General features: G+C 48.7%; 1 pseudogene; it reads left to right on the plus strand.

Annotated features, from left to right (window-relative positions):
• Positions 1-12,159, plus strand: part of LOC119970133 — a 397,883-nt pseudogene that overhangs the window by 367,109 nt on the left and 18,615 nt on the right.

Genomic DNA, 12,159 nt, shown 5'->3' on the forward strand with positions numbered 1-12,159 from the left:
AGATGTATGTAGTCCAGACAAGAGGCCAGGAGGGTCGGCTGGGGGAGCTACTGTTCAGATTCGTGAGATACAACTTTCCGATCTTCCCGATTTTCATATCGCGCGGTCTTTTTTTAAGAGGATCAAGAAAATCATTTTGGGCTTTGTTTGGGCGGGTAAGTCCCCACGGGTGAAAAAGGTTATGTTCGAGAGGAATCGGGGAGGGGGGGCTTGCCCTGCCAAATTTTAGTCATTATTACTGGGCGGCCAATATTGCAATGATAAGGAAGTGGGTAGTGGGGACAGGGGTGGCTTAGGAGCGGATGGAGGGAGCCTCATGCAGGGGCACCAGCTTGGGGGCTCTGATAATGGCACAATTGCCGTTCCCGCCGGCAAGATATTCCACCAGTCCTGTGGTGGTGGCGGCCCTGAGGATCTGGGGTCAGTGGAGGAGATTTGTTGGTGCAGTGAGGGCGTCGGTTTGGTCCCCAATATGCGACAATCATCGATTCACTCCGGGGAGCTTAGATGGGAATTTCGGGTATGGAAAAGGGCGGGGATTGAGAAGATGGGGGACCTGTTTCTGGAAGGGAGCTTTCCTAGGTTAAGGGCGCTGGAGGAGAGGTTCGGGCTGACAGCAGGGAATTATTTCAGATATCTACAGGTGCGTGACTTTCTGCGCAGGAAGCGCATCCTTCCTACGCCTGCCACTAAGAAGGATTCAAGATAGGGGAGTGTCTGTGGGATGGGTGGGGGAGGGGAGCATCTTGGACATCTACAAAGAATTAATGGAGGCGGAGGAGACGCATACAGAGGAGCTGAAGCGTAAGTGGGAGGAGGAACTGGAGGGTGAGATGGAGGACGACCTATGGGCGGAGGCGCTGAACAGGGTCAACGCGGACCGCTACATGCGCAAGGCTCAGCTTGATCCAGTTTAAGGTGGTGCACCTGGCGCACATGACAGCGACCTGGATGAGTAGATTTCTTTGGGTGGAAGACAAGTGTGTAAGATGCGTGGGTGGACCAGCGAACCATGTCCACATGTTCTGGGCATGCCCAAATCTTAGGGGATATTGGCAGGGATTCACGGATGTCATGTCCAGGGTATTGAAGACGAGGGTGGAAATGAGTCCAGGGGTAGCGATCTTTGGGGTGTTGGAAGACACGGGTGTTCAGGAGGAGAGAGAGGCAGATGTTCTGGCCTTTTCCTCCTTGGTAGACTGGCGACGGATACTACTGGCTTGGAGGGACTCTCAGCCTCCAAAGTCAGAGGCCTGTTTAACCGACATGGCGAGCTTTCTCGGCCTGGAAAAGATCAAGTTCGCCTTGAGAGGGTCGGTGTCAGTGTTTTGTACTGTGATTGTCTGTTATGCCAAAAATACCTCATTAAAAATTGTTTGTTTAAAAAAAAGTACGCAGCCTTGCCAAGACCCAGTATTGCTATCATGGAGGAGATATTGTTTATCTTTACTGATTATGGTCTATGGGTCGGGAAGTTGAAAATCCAGTTTCAGAGGGAGGAGCCAAGTTCTAGGTTTGGTGTTTTGATATGAGCTTGGCTGGGATTATGGTGTTGAAGGCGGAGTTGTAGTCAATGAATAGGAGTCTGACGTAGAAGTCCTTGTTGTCGACATGATCCAGACACAAGTGTAGAGCCAGGGAGATGGCGTCTGCTGTGGACCGATTGTGGCAATATGCGAATTGTAGTGGATCAAGGCATTCTGGGAGTATGAGTTGATGTGCTCATGACCAACCTCTCAAAGCACTTCATAATAATAGATGTGGGCATAGATGGCAGTGTCCAGGATGAGTCAGTTCTTTTCGGGAGTGCAAGATAGGTGTGTGCAGGGAAGTTGGCAAATCATGTACATATGTTTTTGGCATGCCTGAGTTTGAGGGAGGTTTGGAAGGGTTTTTCTAATTTTTTTAAATGTGAAAGATTTTGGGATATAGAGATAGCTCTGAATCTGGAGGTGGCGATATTTGGATTGACGGAGGATCCGGGAGTACAGGTTGGGAGAAAGGCCGATGACTTGGCCTTTGCCTCCCTGATAGCCCGGAGATGGATTTTGCTGTGTTGGCGGGACTTGGAACCGCCAAAGGTGGAGGTACGGTTGAACAATTTGGCAGAGTTCCTGCATTTGGAAAAAATTAAGTGGGGGAGGAAGGGTTCACCTCGAGGTGGAAACAGTTTATTGACTTAGAAACACAGATTTAGAGGAAGGGTTCACCAGTGTGGAGGAGCTAAGGGAGAGGGTAGAGCTGCCGAGGGGGAGCAAATTCATATATCTGCAGGTTAGGACTTTGCGCGAAAGGTCTGGAGAGGGTTCCCTAGGTTGCAGGGATACACCCTGCTGGAGCGACTGCTGCTTCCAGATGTGGAAGGGGGGGAAGAATTGGGGATATATACAAGTGGCTGGAGGAGCAGAGAGGTGAGCGGGTGGTGAAGATCGAGGAGAAATGGGAAGCGTAGTTGGGGGGGGAGATCAATTGGGGAGTACGGAGTGAGGCAAGTGAGCGATGGGTAAACGGAATCTCCTTTTGTGCAAAGATGAGCCTGATGCAGTTTAAGGTGGTGCACAGGGTGCATATGACTTGGGCGAGAATGAATGGGTTCTTTCAGGGGGTAGCAGATGAGTGCGAGAGGTGTGGGCGGGGGCCGGCGAATCACGTGCACATGTTTTGGGGTTGCGAAAAATTGGGAAGATTCTGAGCGGCAGTGTTCCCGGTCTTAGCCAAGATAGTGGAGGAGGAGGTGGACCCGAACCCTTTGGTGGCGATATTTAGGCTTTCGGAGAAGCCGGAGCTCATGAAGAGGAGGAAGTCCAATGTCGTGACCTTCGCCTCTCTGATTGCACGGTGGAAAATTTTGTTGGAGTGGCGGTCAGCTTCGCCACCAGGGGTAGCGGCATGGTTGGGGGACTTGTACGACTTCCTGTGGTTGGAGAAGATAAAGTATGAGTTAAGGGGCTCAGCAAGGGGGTTTGAGAAAAGTTGGGGGATGTTTGTCACCGTGTTTGAGGAGCTGTTTGTCGCGGGGGGAGGGGGATGAAAAAGGGGAAAAATCTGTACAGACTGTATGTTTCCCCGGGTGTTTATTTGCTGTAACCTGTTTTGATACATGTTTGGAATTAAATACGTTTTTTTTAAAAAGACATGGAAACACAGAAAAAATGGAGCAGGGGGAGACCATTCAGCCCTCCAGTCCCGTTCCTCTATTCATTATAATCGTAGCTGATCATTCAACTCAATAGCCTAATCCCGCTTTCCCCCATATCCTTTGATCCCCTTTGTTTTGGGGGGGGATGATAAATTGAAAGTAGATGGGTACTGAGGTGGCAGCAAGATGAGTGGAGTCTGTTGCTGGGGGTGATGCAGGGAGGAGGGGTTCGGTACCTGTTGCCGCAGTTGGCTTTTGTATTTGAGTGATTATGTATACTTTTTAAAATGCCTTCACTAAAATGTTTTTCCCCAATGGGAGGAGAAGGGGATTAAGACACTGAAAGATTTGTTTCTTCGGGGTCGGTTTGAAGGATTGAAGCAGCTGGAAGCAAAGTATGGGCTGGAGCAGGGATAAATGTTTAGATTCGTGCAGGTTCGAGATTTTGCCAGGAAGGAGATACAGAACCTCCCGGAGGAGCCGGCCTCCATATTGCTGGAGGAGGTGCTGACGACAGGGGGACTGGAGCAGGGGGTAGTGTCAGCGGTTTAGGAGCTATTTTGGAAGAGGAGAAGGCACCACTGGAAGGGATCAAAGCAAAGTGGGAGGAAGAGTTGGGAGAGGATATGGAGGAGGGGTTCTGGTGTGAGGTGCCCCGGAGAGTGAACGCCTCCACATGGTGCGCGAGGTTGGGGCTGATACAGCTGAAGGTGGTATACAGAGCACACCTCACAAGGGCGAGGATGAGCCGATTCTTTGAAGGAGTAGAAGATGTTTGTGAATGTTTCGGGGGGTGGACCCACTAATCACGTTCATATGTTTTGGTCCTGTCCAAAGCTAGAGGATTACTGGAAGGAGGGTTATAGGGTAATTTCTAAAGTGGTGCACGTGAAACTGGACCTGGGCCCCAGGGTGGCCTTATTCAGGGTGTCGAACCAGCCAGGGTTGGAAACGCGTGCGGAGGCAGATGTTGCAGCCTTTGCCTCGTGGATCACCCAAAGGCGGATCCTGATGGGTTGGAGAGCAACCTCTCCACCCCGTGCCCTGGCGTGGCAGGGGGACCTGCTGGAATTCTTGACCCTTGAGAAAGTTAAGTTTGAACTGAGGGAAAGGATGGAAGGGTTCTACAATTCATGGGCATTATTCATCATGCACTTTCAAGAACTGGATAACATCGAACATTAGTTTGTGGGGGGGGGGGTAGGTGGGAGGGTTGGGGGGAGGGAGGCTGTGTGTGTTGATGACGACTATGGGTGATTGCTGATTCCTTTTTGTTATTTGTTTATGTGAACATGCGGGCTACTGTTTGGGGTTTTGTGGGATGATGGGATCGTTGTTATTGATATGGGCGTTGACATATATCTTTCTGATTATTGTTTATGGTTGGTGGGTGTAAATTTGGGAGAAAATGTGAAAAAGGAGGAGAATAAAGAAATATTTTTTTTAAAAATTGTTTGCACTGAGTGCTGAGCTTGTGGTATTTGAGTGCTACAGTGAGAGTTTGGTGACTGAGGGAGTGCTGAGTTTGTGGCATTTGAGTGCTACAGTGAGAGTTTGGTGACTGAGGGAATTAGGTGAGGAGGGAGTAAGGTGCTCCTTACACTTCATTTCCTATATTTATCAAAGAGCGTGAAGGGAGCCAGGAGTTTAGAGTACAGCTGACTGGAAGTAGAGTCGGAGGGCGGAGGTCCAGTTGGTCCAAGGGGCAGCTAATTCTGTAAAGTAAGAGGGGATGGAGGCTAGGGCAGTTGCATGCTCCTCCTGTAGGATGTGGGTGGTGAGGGAAACCACTGGTGTCCCCGCTGACTATACCTGCGGGAAGTGCACCCAACTCCAGCTCCTCAGAGACCGTGTTTAGGTACTGGAGCTGGAGCTGGATGAACTTCGTATCATCCGGGAGGCAGAGGGGGTTATAGAGAAGAGTTACAGGGAGGTAGCCACACCAAAGGTACTGGACAAGAGTAGCTGGGTTACAGTCAGGGGAAAGAAAACTAACAGGCAGACAGTGCAGGGATCCCTCATGGCCGTTCCCCTTCAAAACAAGTATACCGTTTTGGATGCTGTTGGGGGGGATGACCTAGGGGGGAAGGCCCCAGCGGCCAGGTCTCTGGCACTGAGTCTGGCTCTGGGGCTCAGAAGGGAAGGGGGGAGCATAGAAAAGCAATAGTAATAGGAGATTCAATGGTTAGGGGAATAGGTAGGAGATTCTGTGGTCGCGAGCGAGACTCCCGAAAGGTATGTTGCCTCCCGGGTGCCAGGGCCAAGGATGTCTCGGATCGTGTCTTCAGGATCCTGAAGGGGGAGGGTGAGCAGCCAGAAGTCATGGTGCACATTGGTACCAACAATGTAGGTAGGAAAAAGGGTGTGGAGGTAATAAACAAGTTTAGGGAGTTAGGCTGGAAGTTAAAGGCCAGGACAGACAGAGTTGTCATCTCTGGTTTGTTGCCGGTGCCACGTGATAGCGAGGCTAGGAATAGGGAGAGAGTGCAGTTGAACACGTGGCTGCAGGAATGGTGTAGGAGGGAGGGCTTCAGGTATTTGGATAATTGGAGCGCATTCTGGGGAAGGTGGGACCTGTACAAGCAGGACGGGTTGCATCTGAACCAGAGGGGCACCAATATCCTGGGGGGGAGGTTTTCTAGTACTCTTCGGGAGGGTTTAAACTAATTTGGCAGGGGAATGGGAACCGGATCTGTAGTCCAGCAACTAAGGAAGACGATAGTCAGGACGCCAAAGCACGTAGTGATGCAGTGGGGAAGGTAACAATGACAAAGGAGAGTACTTGCAGGCAAGGAGATGGGTTGAAGTGTGTATACTTTAATGCAAGAAGCATCAGGAATAAGGTGGGTGAACTTAAGGCATGGATCGGTACTTGGGACTACGATGTGGTGGCCATCACGGAAACTTGGATAGAAGAGGGGCAGAAATGGTTGTTGGAGGTCCCTGGTTATAGATGTTTCAACAAGATTAGGGAGGATGGTAAAAGAGGTGGGGGGGGGGGGTGGCATTGTTAATTAGAGATAGTATAACAGCTGCAGAAATGTAGTTCGAGGGGGATCTGCCTACTGAGGTAATATGGGTTGAAGTCAGAAATAGGAAAGGAGCAGTCACCTTGTTGGGAGTTTTCTATAGGCTCCCCAATAGCAGCAGAGATGTGGAGGAACAGATTGGGAAACAGATTTTGGAAAGGTGCAGAAGTCACAGGGTAGTAGTCATGGGTGACTTCAACTTCCCAAACATTGAGTGGAAACTCTTTAGATCAAATAGTTTGGATGGGGTAGTGTTTGTGCAGTGTGTCCAGGAAGCTTTTCTAACACAGTATGTAGATTGTCCGACCAGAGGGGAGGCCATATTGGATTTAGTACTTGGTAATGAACCAAGGCAGGTGATAGATTTGTTAGTGGGGGAGCATTTTGGAGGTAGTGACCACAATTCTGTGACTTTCACTTTAGTTATGGAGAGGGATAGGTGCGTGCAACAGGGCAAGGTTTATAATTGGGGGAAGGGTAAATACAATGCTGTCAGACAAGAATTGAAGTGCAGTAGTTGGGAACATAGGCTGTCAGGGAAGGACACAAGTGAAATGTGGAACTTGTTCAAGGAACAGGTACTGTGTGTCTTTGATATGTATGTCCCTGTCAGGCAGGGAAGAGATGGTCGAGTGAGGGAACCATGGTTGACAAGAGAGGTTGAATGTCTTGTTAAGAGGAAGAAGGAGACTTATGTAAGGCTGAAGAAACAAGGTTCAGACAGGGCGCTTGAGGGATACAAGATAGCCAGGAGGGAACTGAAGAAAGGGATTAGGAGAGCTAAGAGAGGGCATGAAAACTCTTTGGCGGGTAGGATCAAGGTAAACCCCAAGGCCTTTTACACATATGTGAGAAATATGAGAATGACTAGAGCGAGGGTAGGTCCGATTAAGGACAGTAGCGGGAGATTGTGTATTGAGTCTGAAGAGATAGGAGAGGTCTTGAACAAGTATTTTTCTTCAGTATTTACAAACGAGAGGGGCCATATTGTTGGAGAGGACAGCGTGAAGCAGACTGATAAGCTTGAGGAGATACTTGTCAGGAAGGAAGATATGTTGCGCGTTTTGAAAAACTTGAGGATAGACAAGTCCCCCGGGCCTGACGGGATATATCCAAGGATTCTATGGGAAGCAAGAAATGAAATTGCAGAGCCGTTGGCAATGATCTTTTCGTCCTCGCTGAGAGTGGCGAATGTCGTGCCCCTGTTCAATAAAGGGAATAGGGATAACCCTGGGAATTACAGGCCAATTAGTCTTACTTCGGTGGTAGGCAAAGTAATGGAAAGGGTACTGAGGGATAGGATTTCTGAGCATCTGGAAAGGCATTGCTTGATTAGGGATAGTCAGCACGGATTTGTGAGGGGTAGGTCTTGCCTTACAAGTCTTATTGACTTCTTTGAGGAGGTGACCAAGCATGTGGATGAAGGTAAAGCAATGGATGTAGTGTACATGGATTTTAGTACGGCATTTGATAAGGTTCCCCATGGTACGCTTATGCAGAAAGTAAGGAGGCATGGGATAGTGGGAAATTTGGCCAGTTGGATAACAAACTGGCTAACCGATAGAAGACAGAGAGTGGTGGTGGATAGCAAATATTCAGCCTGGAGCACAGTTATCAGTGGCGTACCGCAGGGATCAGTTCTGGGTCATCTGCTGTTTGTGATTTTCATTAACGACTTGGATGAGGGAGTTGAAGGGTGGGTCAGTAAATTTGCAGATGATACGAAGATTGGTGGAGTTGTGGATAGTGAGGAGGGCTGTTGTCGGCTTGAAAGAGACATAGATAGAATGCAGAGCTGGGCTGAGAAGTGGCAGATGGAGTTTAACCCTGACAACCTGCCACCCAGGTTGATAGGGTTGTGAAGAAGGCCTATGGTGTGTTGGCCTTTATTGGTAGAGGGATTGAGTTCCGGAGCCATGAGGTCATGTTGCAGTTGTACAAAACTCTAGTACGGCCGCATTTGGAGTATTGCGTACAGTTCTGGTCGCCTCATTATAGGAAGGACGTGGAAGCTTTGGAACGGGTGCAGAGGAGATTTACCAGGATGTTGCCTGGTATGGAGGGAAAATCTTATGAGGAAAGGCTGATGGACTTGAGGTTGTTTTCGTTAGAGAGAAGAAGGTTAAGAGGTGACTTAATAGAGGCATACAAAATGATCAGAGGGTTAGATAGGGTGGAGAGCGAGAGCCTTCTCCCGCGGATGGAGGTGGCTAGCACGAGGGGACATAGCCTTAAATTGAGGGGTAATAGATATAGGACAGAGGTCAGAGGTGGGTTTTTTACGCAAAGAGTGGTGAGGCCGTGGAATGCCCTACCTGCAACAGTAGTGAACTCGCCAACATTGAGGGCATTTAAAAATTTGTTGGATAAGCATATGGATGATAAGGGCATAGTGTAGGTTAGATGGCCTTTAGTTTTTTTTCCATGTCGGTGCAACATCGATGGCCGAAGGGCCTGTACTGCGCTGTATCGTTCTATGTTCTAAGTGTGAGGTTATCCATTTTGGAAGGACAAATATGAATGCGGAATACAGGGTTAATGGTAGGGTTCTTGGCAATGTGGAGGAGCAGAGAGATCTTGGGGTCTATGTTCATAGATCTTTGAAAGTTGCCACTCAAGTGGATAGAGCTGTGAAGAAGGCCTATGGTGTGTTAGCGTTCATTAGCAGAGGGATTGAATTTAAGAGCCGTGAGGTGATGATGCAGCTGTACAAAACCTTGGTCAGGCCACATTTGGAGTACTGTGTGCAGTTCTGGTCACCTCATTTTAGGAAGGATGTGGAAGCTTTGGAAAAGGTGCAAAGGAGATTTACCAGGGTGTTGCCTGGAATGGAGAGTAGGTCATACGTGGAAAGGTTGAGGGTGCTAGGCCTTTTCTCATTAGAACGGAGAAGGATGAGGGGCGACTTGATAGAAGTTTATAAGATGATTAGGGGAATAGATAGAGTAGACAGTCAGAGACTTTTTCCCCGGGTGGAACACACCATTACAAGGGGACATAAATTTAAGATAAATGGTGGAAGATATAGAGGGGATGTCAGAGGTAGGTTCTTTACCCAGAGAGTAGTGGGGGCATGGAATGCACTGCCTGTGGAAGTAGTTGAGTCGGAAAAGTTAGGGACCTTCAAGCGGCTATTGGATAGGTACATGGATTAGGGTAGAATAATGGAGTATAGGTTAACTTCTTAAGGGCAGCACGGTAGCATTGTGGATAGCACAATTGCTTCACAGCTCCAGGGTCCCAAGTTCGATTTCGACTTGGGTCGCTGTCTGTGTGGAGTCTGGACAATTTTTCATGGCCAATCCACCCAAGCTGCACATCTTAGAACTTAGAACAGTACAGCACAGAACAGGCCCTTCGGCCTTCAAAGTTGTGTGGGCAGCACGGTAGCATGGTGGTTAGCGTAAATGCTTCACAGCTCCAGGGTCCCAGGTTCGGTTCCCTGCTGGGTCACTGTCTGTGCGGAGTCTGCACGTCCTCCCCGTGTGTGCGTGGGTTTCCTCCGGGTGCTCCGGTTTCCTCCCACAGTCCAAAGATGTACGGATTAGGTGGATTGGCCATGCTAAATTGCCCGTAGTGTCCTAAAAAGTAAGGTTGGGGGGGGGGGGGGTTGTTGGGTTACGGGTATAGGGTGGATATGTGGGTTTGAGTGGGGTGACCATTGCTCGGCACAACTTCGAGGGCCGAAGGGCCTGTTCTGTGCTGTACTGTTCTAAGTTCTAAGATGTGCAGGTTGGGTGGATTGGCCATGAAAAATTGTCCAAAATTCTATGATTAACCTAGGACAAAAGTTCGGCACAACATCGTGGGCCGAAGGGCCTGTTCTGTGCTGTATTTCTCTATCTCTAAATGTTTTCCCCCCAAAAAATCATCTCTTTTACCCTGAGAGGCATGTTCACAGCATGGCTATAAGCTGTTACCATTGCTACTTTCAATAAGTTTCTCGGGCACGCATTTCTATTTTGCTAACGAAAAATTGTTTTGATTAATTTTACAGAAGTTTTTTGAAAATTTAAATCCAATGGGAAATACCCTGGAGAAAGAATTTACAGATTACTTGTTCAATAAGTCTTTGGAAATAGAACCTCGTAATGCCAGATCTTTACCTAGATTTGTAAGTATTTGTTTTCATCTTTTATTCATAGTAAAACTGGAGGCAGTGTTATTGTGTTGAAGTTTCTGCATTAAGGCTTTGATTGATCATCTCCATAATTCATCCACTTCAGGTTTGTGCTTGAATTAATCAGATGCCCACAATCTGTTGCAAGTACTGTACATCCTTACAAAGTATGCACTTCTACTTTTCCAGTGTAATTTCTAGATGTGCATTACCTGGTAAATCCTGCGACTTTACAGTATGAATGCATAGTTCACTGAAAGGGGGCTCTGCAGAAAAGGATTTCAGTTAATTCTTCATTTAAATAAACGTTAGGTTTGTCTAAGTCCAAAACAGCAAGAGCTATTGTTGCAGCTCTATAGCTTGTACTTGTACTTCCAGCGGAAGATGTGACATGGGATATCGCCATTTATGCAATCTCTTACTTTTTTGACTTCAAGAATATCTTATCAAATGTTTCCCCTTGAGCTAATGCCAAACCATGAAGCACTAATATAAAAAGGCTTTAACTTCAATGAGAAGCAGCACTGCTGAACTGCCAAGTTGTCCATGATTGCCTGCCCTGCTAAATTTAGGCCAATTTAATTTTTGCAGCCACATGAAATGTTGCCTCGCAATGTTTCAGCTGATACTTCTATGAAGCAGCAGAGAATGCTACTGCTGGCAATCTTTTGAAAAATATTTTTATTCAGGACATTTTCATTTTATATACAAAACACAATGGGCGTGGTTCTCTCAGCCCACGCCAGGCTGGAGAATCGCCAGGCCAGGCATAAATCGCTCCAAGCGGCCCCCTGCCGATTCTCTGCCCAGGGTGGGCCGAGCGGCCGCAAAAAAAATCCAAGTTCCGCCGGCGCCGTCCACGTGTGGTCTTACCCAGCGGGATCTCGGCGTGCATCCATCCAGGTGCGGCCTGGTGTGGGGGGGATCCGACCCCATTGGGGGAGGCCTCCACTATGGCCTGGCCCGCGATCGGGACCTACTGACCGGCGGGCCGGCCTCTCAGGCTGGGGGCCTCTTTTGCTCCGCGCTGGCACCTGTAGCCCTACGCCATGTTGTGTTGGGGCTGGCGCGGAGAAGGGAGCCACCGCGCAACCATGCCGGTCGCACTGCGCATGTGCGCCCATTTGACATCGGCAGCTGGAGAGGAGTGGGTCACTCCAGTGCCATGCTGGCCTACAGAGGGGCTCGGAATCGCTGCTCCTGAGGGCCTGTTGACGCCATCGTGAAGCGCAACGGTGTTTACTCAGGATCAGAGAATCCCACCCAATCTTCCGATCCAACTGTATTCTTTTCTCATTATAAACACCCCCTCCACCATATCACCCCACAGGCATTGCCTTATAACTATTATATAAAACAAAACAACGCCCCCCCCCCCCCCCCCCCCCCCCCCCCTCCACATCGCTGATGCTTACCAACTCTTAAAGAAGGAGATGAACAGCCTCAAACTTGAGTAGAGCTCCTCCACCATCTCCCTAATGGCAAACTGTAAAAATTCTGCCAGGTCACTCACCCACCCTGCTGCCCTTAGCTGTTCTGGAACCCACCACCCTAACAGGATCCTCCTCTGGGCTATCAGGGAGTCAAAGGCCAACACATCGGAGTCTTACCCCTCCTGCATTCACGTATCTTCTGATACCGCAATTATCATCACCCACGGGCTCAGGGCCACCTCCAATCCAAGATCTTCGACATCATTCCTGAAAAGGACTTCCAAAATCCAATTTTGGATAGGACTAAAACATGTGTGTATGGCTCACAGGCCCCCTTAACACCACTCGCATCTATTCTCCACCTCAGGAAAAAACCTATTCCCGTGCATCTGCTTGCAATCTTTTTTTTTAAATAATTTTTATTGCAATTTTTTACAG

Source organism: Scyliorhinus canicula, chromosome 1 (assembly GCF_902713615.1).
Source record: "Scyliorhinus canicula chromosome 1, sScyCan1.1, whole genome shotgun sequence".
NCBI lineage: Eukaryota > Metazoa > Chordata > Chondrichthyes > Carcharhiniformes > Scyliorhinidae > Scyliorhinus > Scyliorhinus canicula.